Source organism: Schistocerca cancellata, chromosome 1 (assembly GCF_023864275.1).
Source record: "Schistocerca cancellata isolate TAMUIC-IGC-003103 chromosome 1, iqSchCanc2.1, whole genome shotgun sequence".
Lineage (NCBI taxonomy): Eukaryota > Metazoa > Arthropoda > Insecta > Orthoptera > Acrididae > Schistocerca > Schistocerca cancellata.
This window is the reverse complement of record NC_064626.1, coordinates 893390746-893406029: the sequence shown is the minus strand read 5'-3', so window position 1 is coordinate 893406029 and position 15284 is coordinate 893390746.

The window sequence follows — 15284 nt, the reverse complement described above, 5'->3', positions numbered from 1 at the left end:
CAAATAGTTTTAGGTACAGAGAGCTGGCTAAAGCCAGAAATAAGTTCAGCCAAAATTTTTTCAAATGATCTAACAGTATTTAAAAAGGATAGATTAAATACAGTCGGTGGTGGAGTATTTATTGCTGTCAGAGGTAGTTTGTCTTCTAGAGAAATTGAAGTAGATAGTTCATGTCAAATAGTATGGGTAGAGGTTATACCTGACAATCAGACTAAACTATTAATTAGGTCATTTTACCGACCCCCGACTCAGAAGACATAGTTTCTGAACAGTTCAAAGAAAACTTGAGTCTCATTTCAAAATAAGTACCCCACTCATACAATTATAGCTGGTGGTAACTTCAATCTACCCTCGATATGCTGGAAAAATTATACATTTAAAGATTGTGGCAGGCACAAAACATCATCCAAAATTGTACTGAATGCTTTCTCAGAAAATTATTTTGAACAATTAGTTCATGAGCCCAATCGAAGCATAAATGGTTGCGAAAGCATACTTGACCTTTTCACAACAAATAATCCTGGACAAATAGTGAGTGTTGTGACAAATACAGGGATTAGCAACCACAAGGCAGTTGCTGCTAGGCTGAATACTGTAACACCTACAACCATCATAAAGAAACACAAAGTACATTTATTTTAAAAAAGCTGATAAAAAGGTTCTTAATGCCTTTTTAAGAGACAGTCTTCACTCCTTCTGATCTGATCATGTAAGTGTAGAAAAGTTGTGGAATGTTTTCAAAGAGATAGTATCAACAGCAGTTGAGAGACATATAGGGTGAGTCACCTAACATTACCGCTGGATATATTTCGTAAACCACATCAAATACTGACGAATCGATTCCATAGACTGAATGTGAGGAGAGGGGCTAGTATAATTGGTTAATACAAACCATAAAAAAATGCACAGAAGTATGTTTTTTAACACAAACCTACGTTTTTTTTTTAAATGGAACCCCGTTAGTTTTGTTAGCACATCTGAACATATAAACAAATACATAATCAGTGCCATTTGTTGCACTGTAAAATGTTAATTATGTCCGGAGATATTGTAACCTAAAGTTGACGCTTGAGTACCACTCCTCCGCTGTTCAATCATGTGTATCGGAGAGCACCAAATTACGTAGAGATCCAAAGGAAACAGTGATGGACCTTAGGTACAGAAGAGACTGGAACAGCACATTACGTCCACATGCTAACACCTTTTTATTGGTCTTTTTACCTGACGCACATGTACATTACCATGAGGGGTGAGGTACACGTACACACGTGGTTTCCGTTTTCAATTACAGAGTGGAATAGAGTGTGTCCCGACATGTCAGGCCAATAGATGTTCAATGTGGTGGCCATCATTTGCTGCACACAATTGCAATCTCTGGCGTAATGAATGTCGTACATGCCACAGTACATCTGGTGTAATGTCGCCGCAGGCTACCACAATACATTGATTCATATCCTCTGGGGTTGTAGGCACATCACGGTACACATTCTCCTTTAATGTACCCCACCTGCACATTCTGCAATTAACACTAGGCTGACCCTTGATAGGATGTTCGACGAGCATTTCATAGGACATGGAGGATGCATAAATTGGCCAGCCCGTTCTCCTGATCTTACACCTCTGGACTTCTTTCTGTGGGGTACATTAAAGGAGAATGTGTACCGTGATATATTCAAGCGTCAACTTTAGGTTACAATATCTCCGGATGTAATTAACATTTTACAAGCACCAAACAGCACTGATTACGTATTTGTTTATATGTTCAGATGTGCTAGCAAAACTAACAAGGTTCCATTTTAAAAAATGTAGGTTTGTATTAAAAAACATACTTCTGTGCATTTTTTTATGGTTTGTATTAACCAATTACACTAGCCCCTCTCCTCACATTCGGTCTGTGGAATCGATTCGTCAGTATTTGATATGGTTTACGAAATATATCCACCGGTAATGTTAGGTGTCTCACCTTGTATATCACATAAATTAATAAGTGATGGTACTGATCCCCCATAGTACACAAAACGGGTCAGATCATTGTTGCAGAAGCAACAAAAAATCATGCCAAATTTAAAAGAATGAAAAATCCCCAAGATCGGCAAAGTTTTATAGAACTTCAAAATATGGCATGTACTTCAATGCAAGATGCTTTTAATAATTTCCACAACAAAATTCTGTCTCGAAATCTGGCAGAAAACCCAAAGAGATTCTGGTCATACACAAAGCACACCAGTGGTAAGACGCAATCAATACCTTCACTGCATGATAACAATGGTGAAGTGACTGATGACAGTGCCACGAAAACTCCTTCACCAAAGAAGACAAAGTAAATATTCCTGAATTCCAATCAAGAAACATAGAAGTAGATAGCCTTGGTGTAACAAAGCAGCTTAAATCACTTAATAAAGGCAAGGTCTCTGGTCCAGATTGCATACCATTCAGGTTCCTCTCAGAGTATGCTGATAAAATAGCTCCATATTTAGCAGTTATATGGAAAAACTTGCTCACAGAAAGATCCATACCTAAAGACTGGAAAATTGCTCAAGTCACACCAATACTCAAAAATGGATGTAGGAGTAATCCTCTTGATTACAGGCCTATATCACTAACATCAATTTGCAGTAGGGTTTTAGAACATATACCGTATTCAAACATTATGAAGTACTTCGAAGAAAATGATTTATTGACACATAATCATCACGGATTCCGAAAATATCATTCTTGTGAAACACAACTAGCTCTTTATACTCATGAAGTAATAAGTGCTATCAACAGTGGATGTCAAATTGATTCCATATTTTTAGATTTCCAGAAGGCTTTCAACACTGTTCCTCACAAGCGTCTTCTAACCAAACTGCATGCCTACGGAGTATCACCTCAGTTGTGCTACTGGATTCATGATTTCCTGTCAGAAAGGTCACAGTTCGTAGTAATAGACAGAAAGTCATCGAGTAAAACAAAAGTAATATCTGGCGTTCCCCAAGGAAGTATTATAGGCTCTCTATTGTTCCCGATCTATATTAACGACATAGGAGACAATCTAAGTAGCTGTCTTAGATTGTTTGCAGATGATGCTGTCATTTACCATCATGTAAAGTCATCAGATAATCAAAAAAACTTACAAAAGATTTAGATAAGATATCTGTATGGTGCAAAAAGTGGCAATTGACCCTGAATAAAGAAAAGTGTGAAGTTATTCACATGAGTACTAAAAGAAATCAGCTATATTTCAATTATGTGATAAGTCACACAAATCTGAGGGCTGTAAATTCAACTAAATACTTAGGGATTACAATTACAAATAACCTAAACTGGAATGACCACATAGATAATATTGTGGGTAGAGCAAACCAAAGACTGATTCATTGGCAGAACACTTAGAAGGTGCAACAGGTCTACCAAAGAGACTGCTTGTCCACCCTATTCTGGAGTATTGCTGTGTGGTGTGGGATCTGCATCAGGTGGGACTGAAAGATGACATCAAAAAAGTACAAAGAAGGGCAGCTCGTTTTGTATTATCACAAACTAGGGGAGATAGTGTCACAGACATGATACGTGAATTGGAGTGGCAATCATTAAAACAAAGGAGTTTTTTGTTGCGACTGGATCTTCTCATGAAATTTCAATCACCAGTTTTCTCCTCTGATTGCGAAAACATTCTGTTGGCACACACCTACATATGGAGAAATGATCATCATGATAAAATAAGAGAAGTCAGGGCTCGCACAGAAAAATTTAAGTGCTTATATTTCTTGCATGCCATTCAATAGTGGAACAGTAGGGAGACAGCATGAAGGTGGTTCATTGAACCCTCTGCCGGGCACTTTATTGTGAATAGCAGAGTAATCACGTACATGTAGACGTAGTTGTAGATGTAGATGTAGATGTAGATGTACATGTAGACCAATATTTATCCAGAAGGGCTCTCTCAAACTGTTCATAGTAGTGGCAACATCCTGCCATGTCCATAGCCCATAGAAGAATATCATCCTATGTATATCCAACAATAAATCGAATTTTCTGGGCTTCAGTCCAGGTACAAGATAAAACATTTTGAAAGGCTCTGATTAAGACCAGGTGGTGTGTTCTTTTCCCTTCAGAGGTAAATACAGGAACCTGTTGATGCCTAAGTAATCCCTCATCAGCAAGTAATGTTAAAAAACATGCTGCGCTATCAGTGACATGCATGTTTGTGATCACTTGTGACATAGCACGTGGCAATTGTGCTTGCTTGACAGGGACAGCTGCCAGAAAGCGTTGCTGCATTGTGAAACCTTTGCTATTTTCCTTTGATGGTCTAGCCCCATATTCTGGGTAATCAGTGAAAGTAATTACCTTCTCTATTCTGTCAAATGTTGTTTCTGAATGTCAGTTGTTTTAGCAATACTGCCTCATAACCCTTCCTCTGCTTCCTTTAGACCTGAATCAATTTTAACTAGAAGTTGACTTTGTTACTCCTTTTAGAGCTTCTTCTACAGTATCTACATATTTTTTGTACTCTGACACTAACTTTTCAGCAAGGGTGCTACCCTTATCCAGCATCCCGGCTTCCACTATTTCAGTTATTTCTTTTATGTCTGCACATATGTTATCTCTCTGGTTCTTGTCAAATTTTGACTCTAACCTTTACTGGTTTACTTGTCTAACTTTTGTATTTCTGTAGGTAAATTTTTGCATTTATCTTGCAGCTCACTGACTGCAAGCATGACAACTTTTACCGATGCATCCACTTGTACTTGCATCTCCTGAATTTGAGAATATGCTTCACTAAGATCTGTAGCTCACCTGCAATTTGTTCCTGTTTATCATCTGCTGATAAGATTTCCATTAACATATTTATATTGCAGGACATACCAGTAATTATTTCTTGTTTCTGTTGTTTACCTAGCTCTGTCAACTTCCTGGATAGTTCATCAGATAATTCAGTGCATGTAACTTTGTTCACCTCACTGAATTGTCAACTAATACTATTCTTGAAATCTTTAAGTACCTGATTTTGCTGTGTAAGCTGGTGTCCTACATTTTCCTGATGCTTTGTGAACTGTTGTGTAAACCATTGCCCTATATTTCTTGATGTTTTGTGAACTACTGTGTCACACCCTTGAGTTGTTGTGTTACACTTTCCTGAAATTCCTGTTGTTTTGTAAACTCTTGTGTTGTTACTTGCATGAGTTGTGTCAAATTGTGTGTCTCACTAGTGTTTATATTGCTTTTATGAACTGTTTCCTGTACTTGTGTCCATGACATGAGCAAATAATCAAAGGAAGTTTCATTGTTGCATGATTCAGTTTCACTATTTGTGGTGAGAACTGAGAAATTGTCTCATCAAGTGTCATACAAGTGATGTCATGGTTAGTTATACACTCCTGGAAATTGAAATAAGAACACCGTGAATTCATTGTCCCAGGAAGGGGAAACTTTATTGACACATTCCTGGGGTCAGATACATCACATGATCACACTGACAGAACCACAGGCACATAGACACAGGCAACAGAGCATGCACAATGTCAGCACTAGTACAGTGTATATCCACCTTTCGCAGCAATGCAGGCTGCTATTCTCCCATGGAGACGATCGTAGAGATGCTGGATGTAGTCCTGTGGAACGGCTTGCCATGCCATTTCCACCTGGCGCCTCAGTTGGACCAGCGTTCGTGCTGGACGTGCAGACCACGTGAGATGACGCTTCATCCAGTCCCAAACATGCTCAATGGGGCACAGATCCGGAGATCTTGCTGGCCAGGGTAGTTGACTTACACCTTCTAGAGCACGTTGGGTGGCACGGGATACATGCGGACGTGCATTGTCCTGTTGGAACAGCAAGTTCCCTTGCCGGTCTAGGAATGGTAGAACGATGGGTTCGATGACGGTTTGGATGTACCGTGCACTATTCAGTGTCCCCTCGACGATCACCAGTGGTGTACGGCCAGTGTAGGAGATCGCTCCCCACACCATGATGCCGGGTGTTGGCCCTGTGTGCCTCGGTCGTATGCAGTCCTGATTGTGGCGCTCACCTGCATGGCGCCAAACACGCATACGACCATCATTGGCACCAAGGCAGAAGCGACTCTCATCGCTGAAGACGACACGTCTCCATTCGTCCCTCCATTCACGCCTGTCGCGACACCACTGGAGGCGGGCTGCACGATGTTGGGGCGTGAGCGGAAGACGGCCTAACGGTGTGCGGGACCGTAGCCCAGCTTCATGGAGACGGTTGCGAATGGTCCTCGCCGATACCCCAGGAGCAACAGTATCCCTAATTTGCTGCGAAGTGGCGGTGCGGTCCCCTACGGCACTGCGTAGGATCCTACGGTCTTGGCGTGCATCCGTGCGTCGCTGCGGTCCGGTCCCAGGTCGACGGCAACGTGCACCTTCCGCCGACCACTGGCAACAACATCAATGTACTGTGGAGACCACACGCCCCACGTGTTGAGCAATTTGGCGGTACGTCCACCCGGCCTCCCGCATGCCCACTATACGCCCTCGCTCAAAGTCCGTCAACTGCACATACGGTTCACGTCCACGCTGTCGCGGCATGCTACCAGTGTTAAAGACTGTGATGGAGCTCCGTATGCCACGCAAACTGGCTGACACTGACGGCGGCGATGCACAAATGCTGCGCAGCTAGCGCCATTCGACGGCCAACACCGCGGTTCCTGGTGTGTCCGCTGTGCCATGCGTGTGATCATTGCTTGTACAGCCCTCTCGCAGTGTCCGGAGCAAGTATGGTGGGTCTGACACACCGGTGTCAATGTGTTCTTTTTTCCATTTCCAGGAGTGTATCTGTCCTCATTAAAATAAATATCCAGCAAAAGTACCTGAATTTTGGGGGCTGAAAGACCTCTTACACCAAAAAATATCTCACAAATTGTGTAGCCACCCATGGGCTATGTGTCTGCAGTGATGAACTCTCCCTTGCCCTGTATGCTGAAGGACTCATAGAGGCCTCCACAGGCAGGCTTTATCCACAAACCTAGTCCACAAACAGATTTCACATGCCATATCCTCACATTGCCCAATCCTCTCACCACAACCAAGAATTAGCTACAAATGAGTGCCTTCCCTCATCAGCCCATATAACCCTGGATTGGAACAACTCAACTATAACCTTTGATTATCTCCTATGCTGTCCTGAAATGGATGACGTATCCTAGAACCTTCCCACTCCTCCAGAGTTGGTGTTCTGTCACCTTCCCGACATATACGTAATTCCAATCCAGCACTATACCACTCCCACTCCACTTGGGTCATATACCTGTAGCAGACCAAGGTGCAAGACCTTCCCAGTCTTCAACCCAGCATCTGCTACTCCAGTCCTGTCAAAGGCTTATCTTATCCCATCAGAGCTCGAGCCACCTGTGAAAAGAGCCAGGTAATTTACCATCTCTCCTGCAGACACTTAACAGCTTTTTATGTAACTATTAAGTGACCGTTCACCTGGATGAATGGCCACCACAAAACTATTGTCAAGAACAAAGGTGACCACAAGGTGGCACTACATGCAGGTGAGCACAATAGGCTCACTTTCAGTTGCCACTTCATTCTTCCCTCCAATACCAGCTTCTGTAAACTACACAGATGGGAGTTATCATTAAAAAACATCCTCCACTTCCATATCGATCCTGTCGTCACTCTCAGATAAACCACTGTTTCCACACCCTCAACCCAACAGTTGTCCTTTCCTCCAATCTGTCACCCCCTCCTAATTCTGTTTCTGATATTGCATTTAGTGTGCCCCATTTCCCAGTGGCTGCTACAATCTTGATGTTCTCCAGCTGCCACTCCTCCCACCAGCATTACTAGCTGGCAAACTGACTGCCTCCCTCCAAGCTTCCAACCATTCAGCCATAGTCCCTCTCATACTTCCTGCCACCTCCCCCCCCCCCCCCCAACCTGTCACTACCCCCCGCACAACCAGTCCACTTGCAAAGATATAGCTTTGCTGCTGTTAATCCAGCCAGCAAAATGTAATTGCCTAGATGTGTGTATGTGAGTATTTGAGTGTGTATGTTTTCGCTTTTGGAAATCTGTGATATTACAGCAAGGATGGCAAATGTACCTGTAACATGATCTCTGATTCCGTGCACCAGACAAGTATCCCAGTATCTGGTTATCACATTTCTTAAATGGTGGAACGGCCATGGTGGACCCATTAACTGGCATGTCAGATCACAAGGCCTAACCCCAACAGACTTCTTTTTAGTTGCTGGTTACAGCTGGATGTGTACAACACATGTTGATACTCATGAATATATTATTCCTTGCAACACCATTGCTGTTGCCTGCATTGAATCCCACTGAGATTATGTCTGATATACAACATAACACACCTTCCAGCATGTTGCCAATGCATTGAGATGGGTGGTGGCATTCAGTGATTGATAGTCATCTGTCCACCATGGTGCCTACACAGTAATTCAGTAAGTAATATTCACACTTGTCTCCATAATCTTTAATGGATTTGTGTAGGCTTCAACACGCTCCAGTTTGTGATGTTCACCTGCTTTATCTCCTCTGTGTTGACATACTGCATTGGTATACTGTCTGAAAAATGGGGGGGGGGGGGGGGGGGGGGGGGGGAGGGGTGGCAGGGTGGGGGGGAAGTTCAACACTGATTCCTGTAAATGATACAGTAAGTGATGATGACAGTTGCGCAGTTGCATTTCACAGGTCTTTACTCTTGCTGTTCACAACTCGCCCAGTTTACTCAGTTATATGGCCAGTTCACTATTGGTAAATGATAAGCCTTATTAATAGATTGCAAGAAAACATTAGCATAACAGTACTGCAACAATAGTTTGCTACTGATCATCTATGAGCAGTAAATACCTAACCACACAGTTCACAGTTCTTGCAGAATAATCAGGTACATGTGACACTATTTCTCAAATAAATTGGACAGATACTGTCATTGTTTTAACACACACTGTATTTGTGTTACACTAATTCCACTACATTATTAACACTTTAACTAATACAGACTTCCTGTCTGAAAATTGGCCATGGACTGACTGTCTTGGGACCAAAATTTGGCCCCTTACGTATCCTCACAATAATAGGCAGTGAAACAATACATTTTTCAATATTTAACATGCAGTAATTACAAGTAAAACACAACTAATTCAATTAACTGAATATATTAAAAAATTCCTCCTTTATCATAGTTTCTTCTACCACAAAGGCTAGGCCAATTTAATTGTTTAAACAATTAGATTAACAGACATAGTTATATAAACAATACTTTGACAAACTTGGTAATTATTTTGGAATTAATCAAGGGCTAGCTCTGCTAACATGTTTTTGAATAGAGCCAAATGAATACTTAAAGAATACTAGTAGTACATCTTCCAAATGTTTATAACTACTAATAAATTTATATTAGTACAACCGATAGATACACAAAAAACAGAACCAAAAATATACGTTCTTAGCTTTCGGAACAAATGTTCCTTCATCAGGGAGGAGAGAGGGGAAAGAAAGGGAAGAAGGGAAAGTGGATTCAGTTACTCACAACCCAGGTTATGAAGCAACAGGGAAAGGAAAACAGGGAGGGTAGCAAGGATGGAGGCATGGTTGTCAGAGGGAAGCCAAAGATATTCTGCTGTAAGTACTGTGCCAGCTTCAAACCAAAGAGGATGCATACAGAAGTAAAGAGGTATATAGTATAAAGATAAACACAACTATGTAGGATGAAAAGATGTGTGAATGGCTAAAGAGGAAAGGGAAAGAGGAGATGACTGAAGAGTAAATGGGAGTGAGGTTGTTTAACGGGATGGCGGGATGAAAGGATGTGTTGGAGTGCAAGTTCCTATCTCCGCAGTTCAGAGGGACTGGTGTTGGGTGAGAGAAGCCAAATAGCACATATGGTGTAGCAGGTTCCTAGGTCAATAGAATTATGCTGGAGGGCATGCTCCGCTATTTGGTGTTGGTCATCTCCTAAGCGGACAGTTCGTCTGTTCATGCGCTCAGCCAGTTTAGTTGTTGTCATACCAATGTAAAAGGCTGTGCAGTGCAAGCATGTCAGCTGATAAATGACATGTGTAGTTTCACACATGGCCCTGCCTTGAATTGTGTATGTTTTAACAGTAGCAGGGCTGGAGTAGGCGGTTGTGGGGGGATGCATGTGGCAGGTTTGGCAATGGGGTCAGTTACAGGGGTAGGAACCGCTGGGTAGAGAAGGTAGTCTGGGAATATTGTAGGGTTTAACAAGGATGTTACAGAGGTTAGGGGGGCGACGAAAGGCAACTCTAGGTGGTGTGGGGAGAATATTGTCAATGGATGATCTCATTTCAGGGGTTGACTTGAGAAAGTCATATCCCTGGTGGAGTAATTTGTTAATGTATTCGAGGCCAGGATAATATTGGATGACAAGGGGGATGCTTCTGTGTGGTCTGGGGGTAGGAACATTGTTGTTGGATGGGGAGGAATGTATTGCTCAGGTGAGCTGTTTGTGGACAAGATCTGCAGGATAGTTGTGGGAGAGGAAAGCACTGGTCAGGTTATTGGTGTAATTGTTGAGGGATTCATCACTGGAGCAAATACGTTTGCCATGAATACCTAGGCTGTAGGGAAGGGAGCATTTGATGTAGAATGGATGGCAGCTATCAAAGTGAAGGTACTGTTGTTTGTTTGTGGGTTTGATATGGACAGAGGTGTGGTTGTGAGCTTCAACAAGATGAAGGTCAACATCCAGGAAGGTGACTTTGGTTTTGGAGAAGGACCAGGTGAAATTCAGATTCGACAAGGAGTTGAGGTTATGGAGGAAATTAAGGAGTATTTCTTCACCATGAGTCCAGACCACAAAGATGTCATCTATAAATCTATACCAGGCCAGGGGAAGCAGCTGTTGGGTCTTCAGGAAATCCTCCTCCATGCGGCCCATGAAGAGGTTGCCATAGGACGCAGTCATCCTGGTTCCCATGGCTGTTCCCTGATGTTTTGTAGGTCTGGCCTCAAAAGTGAAGTAACTATGGGTGAGGATGAAGTTGATAAGTGTGATAAGGAATGAGGTTTCTGGAAGATCTTCATGTGGGCGTTGGGAGAGGTAGTGCTCAAGGGCAGAGACACCATGGGTATGTGGGACGTTTGTGTAAAGGGATGTAGCATCTATGGTGACAAGAAAGGTTTCAGGTGGGAGAGGAGTGGGAATGGATTTGAGGTGTTCTAGGAAGTGGTTTGTGTCTTTGATGTAGGATGGGAGTCTGCGGGTGATAGGTTGGAGTTGTTGGTCTACCAGAGCTGAGATACGTTCTGTTGGGGCTTTGAAGCCTGCTACAATGGGACAGCCAGGATGGATCTCTTTGTGGATTTTGGGTAATAGGTAGAAGGTAGGGGTACGTGGCTCAGGTGAAGTGAGTAAGTCTATGGAAGCCGTTGTGAGGCCTTGTGAGGGACCTTGAATTTTTAGGATTTTCTGCAGCTCAGTCTGGATGGAGGGAATGGGATCCTGGGTAACAGCTTTGTTGGTCGAGGTTGGTTGGTTTGTTTGGGGAAGGAGACCAGACAGCATGGTCATCGGTCTCATCAGATTAGGGAAGGATGGGGAAGGAAGTCGGCCATGCCCTTTCAGAGGAACCATCCCGGCATTGGCCTGGAGTGATTTAGGGAAATCACGGAAAACCTGAATCAGGAGGGCTGGACGCGGGATTGAACCATCGCCTTCCCGAATGCGAGTTGGTTGAGGTGTTGGAAAGTTGACGCAGTCCTTCTGCCACATACTCCACATGGTCAAGTACCACAGTTGTGGAGCCTTTATCCGCCGGGAGGATGACAATAGAGCAGTCTGTTTTCAGCTCCTTAATGGCACGGGATTCAGCTGGGGTAATGTTGGGGGTTGTCGGGTGTTCTTCAAGAAGGACTGGGAGGCAACACTGAATGTGAGGAATTCCTGGAATGTCTGCAAGGGATGGTTTTGGGGGAGGGGAGGAGGATCCCTTTCCCTTGTTAGTATTTGTTTCACATCTTTATATGAGATTTTCCATTAATCATTCATAAAATTTATATTTGTTTGTAAGTGAATGGTAGCATTTAAGTCACAAAACAATAACTGATTTCACTCTGTAACAAAAGATATGAATTAGGAATAGTCAAAATAAATTAGGAAATTGATTATATACACAAAAACAAGCACAAAATTAGACATGATGGTATATTCTTTATGACTGAGGGACAACCTTTCTCTATTATGAAAATACAGCTTACACTAATGTATGTTAATCATAATTAGTCAAAAATGAAAAAAAATGAGTTTAAGGAGAAGATGGCAAAACTAGAGAGGAACTGAAGACATCCCAGCTTGCTTTGTCGCATTACCCCCTCATTGAATTGACCAAACAGACATTACAAATAGCTAACTGGGCAATTCAGTAACCACAAGTGACCCCAGAAAGTAGGTTTAACATTCCACATACAAAAGAATATTACATAAGAAGTCTCCTTATCAAATCTACAGTGCATATATTTTTCAAATTCCTCCTTACATAAACTGGCCATCTGTAAATCCCGATACAAAATATTTACATATAGTGTATTGTACAATGGCACAAAATATTCACAAGTTATATTTTTAAGAAAATTAGGCATCTTTGTCATAAGTGATGTCCTTTTTTGATAAACAAAGATAACATTCTAAGACACATATCACTTTATGCAAGTCCTGTCTTTCTTCAAAGAATAAATGATCATGGGTTGCAAAAAGTTAATTTGCACTGCACCTGGCAGTTCATTTTCAGACAGAAAATTTCACTTTTTTCAATGTTTAGTATTTTGCACAAGCACTTCACTCTTTTATTGAGCTTTAGCACATTTTCTCACCAAGTCATCCATGCCTTCAACAGATCCAAGTGGCAGTTAGTAAGGTAATGCACTGCTATCAATTCCATTGGTGGTGGTTATCCTCTGCCACAGTAAATAAAAAAAAAATTAGACAAAATAACCTATTTTAGTATACTTACTTTTTATTCTAACTAAGTATAAGGAAAAAAATGTTTCACATTAATGGTAAGTGATAGTCATTACTTCATAAATAGATACAGTACATAGTTCTCATAACATCACAATAATTAGCACTAAAATAGACTATAGTACGAAAGGTGGGGACTAGTAAAAATTTAAAATCAAATGCACATTGCACTACAAAACATTACACTGCATCACAATTCTGTCCCAAACTGGTTAAAATTGAAACATTTGGGCTTCTTTTCCATTTGCAAAATCACTAAAATGCCAAGTCCTGGTTTGAAATTCACATCATTTATGGACTCATATCACCTTAATGTCCTACATATGTACATTATGTCTAGAAAAATCTCAAAATGTGCAGTAGAATAGATTTACTAATCATTACATTATGAAAAAGAATACAGTCACCATCTCATAACTTAATTACTACTCAAATCAAAATTAAGGTGTTGGAAGTTGTACCAAATCATTTCCCTACTTCTCCACTCAGCTCTAAGTGCTACTTTCATTCAACCAGAAAATTAAATCCTCACAAAATGTTACCAAATAGTTGACCCATCAGAATATTCACATCACTCTAGCACCACAATTATCAGTTAATCAGCAAAATAAATTTTCTTCTTTCCATTATTTGCGCTTTAACCTGTCATTTATCAGCTGACATGCCTGCACTGCACTGCCTTTGACATTGGTGTGATGACAACTAAACTGGCTGAGCACGTGAATGGGCACAGACGAACTGTCGGCCTTGGAGATGTCCAATACCCAGTTGCAGAGCATGCCCTCCAGCATAATTTGAGGACCTAGGAATCTGCTACACCTTATGTGCCATTTGGCTTCTCCCACCCAACACCAGTCCCTCAGAACTGCACAGATGGGAACTTGCACTCCAACACATCCTATCATCCCGCCATTCCCCTGGACTGAACCTACATTAAACAACCTCACTATCATTTACTCTTCAGTTTTCTCCTCTTTCCCTTTCCTCTTTAGCCATTCATGCATCTTTTCATCCTACATAGTTGTGTTTATCTTTATACTATATACCTGTTTACTTCTGTATGCATCCTCTTTGGTTTGATTCTGGCACAGTACTTACAGTAGAATATCTTTGACTTCCCTCTGACACCCATGCCTCCATCTTTGCTACCCTCCCTGTTTACCTTTCCTCTGTTGCTTCATAACCTGAGTTGTGAGTAACTGAATCCTATTTCCCTTCTTCCCCTTTTTTCCCCTCTCTCCTCCCTGATTAAGGAACAAAGTTTTGAGAGCTAGGATAAGTATTTCTGTTCGGCTTTGTGTATCTATCTGCTGTACTGAGCTGAGGTAAGTACTGGCCAGCCCCTCTACCTCTTTGTTAGTATTTAATAATCACAGTATCTCAGATTTTTATGAGATACCACTGTTTTTCATTGTTTTTTAATTGCCTTTTCTTCCATCCTCTTATGATACCATCACTTATCACTAACACAATCCCCCCTTACCTTAGGGGGAAAAAAGGACAGGTATACACTCGCACACACACACACATATCCATCCGCACATACACAGAAGCAAGCAGACATTTGTAAAAGCTTGCATCTGTGTACGTGCGGATGGATATGTGTGTGTGCGAGTGTATACCTGTCCTTTTTTCCCCCTAAGGCAAGTCTTTCCACTCCCGGGATTGGAATGACTCCTTACCCTCTCCCTTAATACCCACATCCTTCCGTCTTTTCCTCTTTCCTGACGAAGCAACCGTTTGTCGCGAAAGCTTGGAAAAAAAAAATAATAATAAAAAAAATAATAAATAAATAAATAAATAAATATAGCCGAGCCTCAGGTACAGGGCGGGTCGCAGGTGGCGGATAGCGAACGATCCATCAGATATGGTGGACAGCTGCGAATAAGGGGAAACCCAAATAAGCAGTCCCGGACCGAGGCGGCAGCATCACGAGGGTGTGGGAGGGTGACTTTTGGCAAGGGTCACACTCATTCAAAAACCACAGAACCCGAAGACGTTGCTGTGTCATGGCGAGTAAGTGCCGCCATTACAATAAGCATTGTCGACACCCAAATCCAGGACGCGTCTGAAGTGGGAACCATCGGCATCCTGGTCAGCGTCTGTTCACACAATGTGCGGCTGGTCATAATGTGCCAGGAACTAACAATCCCTGGTTCTAAACACCCAGTGGAAACACTGGACCAACTTGATTACAAGCAAGTATGACTCGTGCAAGTAATAACAACATTACCCCAGGTGGTAACCAATCCACCCATCAACAGATGGCAACCAGGAATTCGGATTCTGGGGAACCTGGACTTACACGATTACATCAGAGAAAGTCG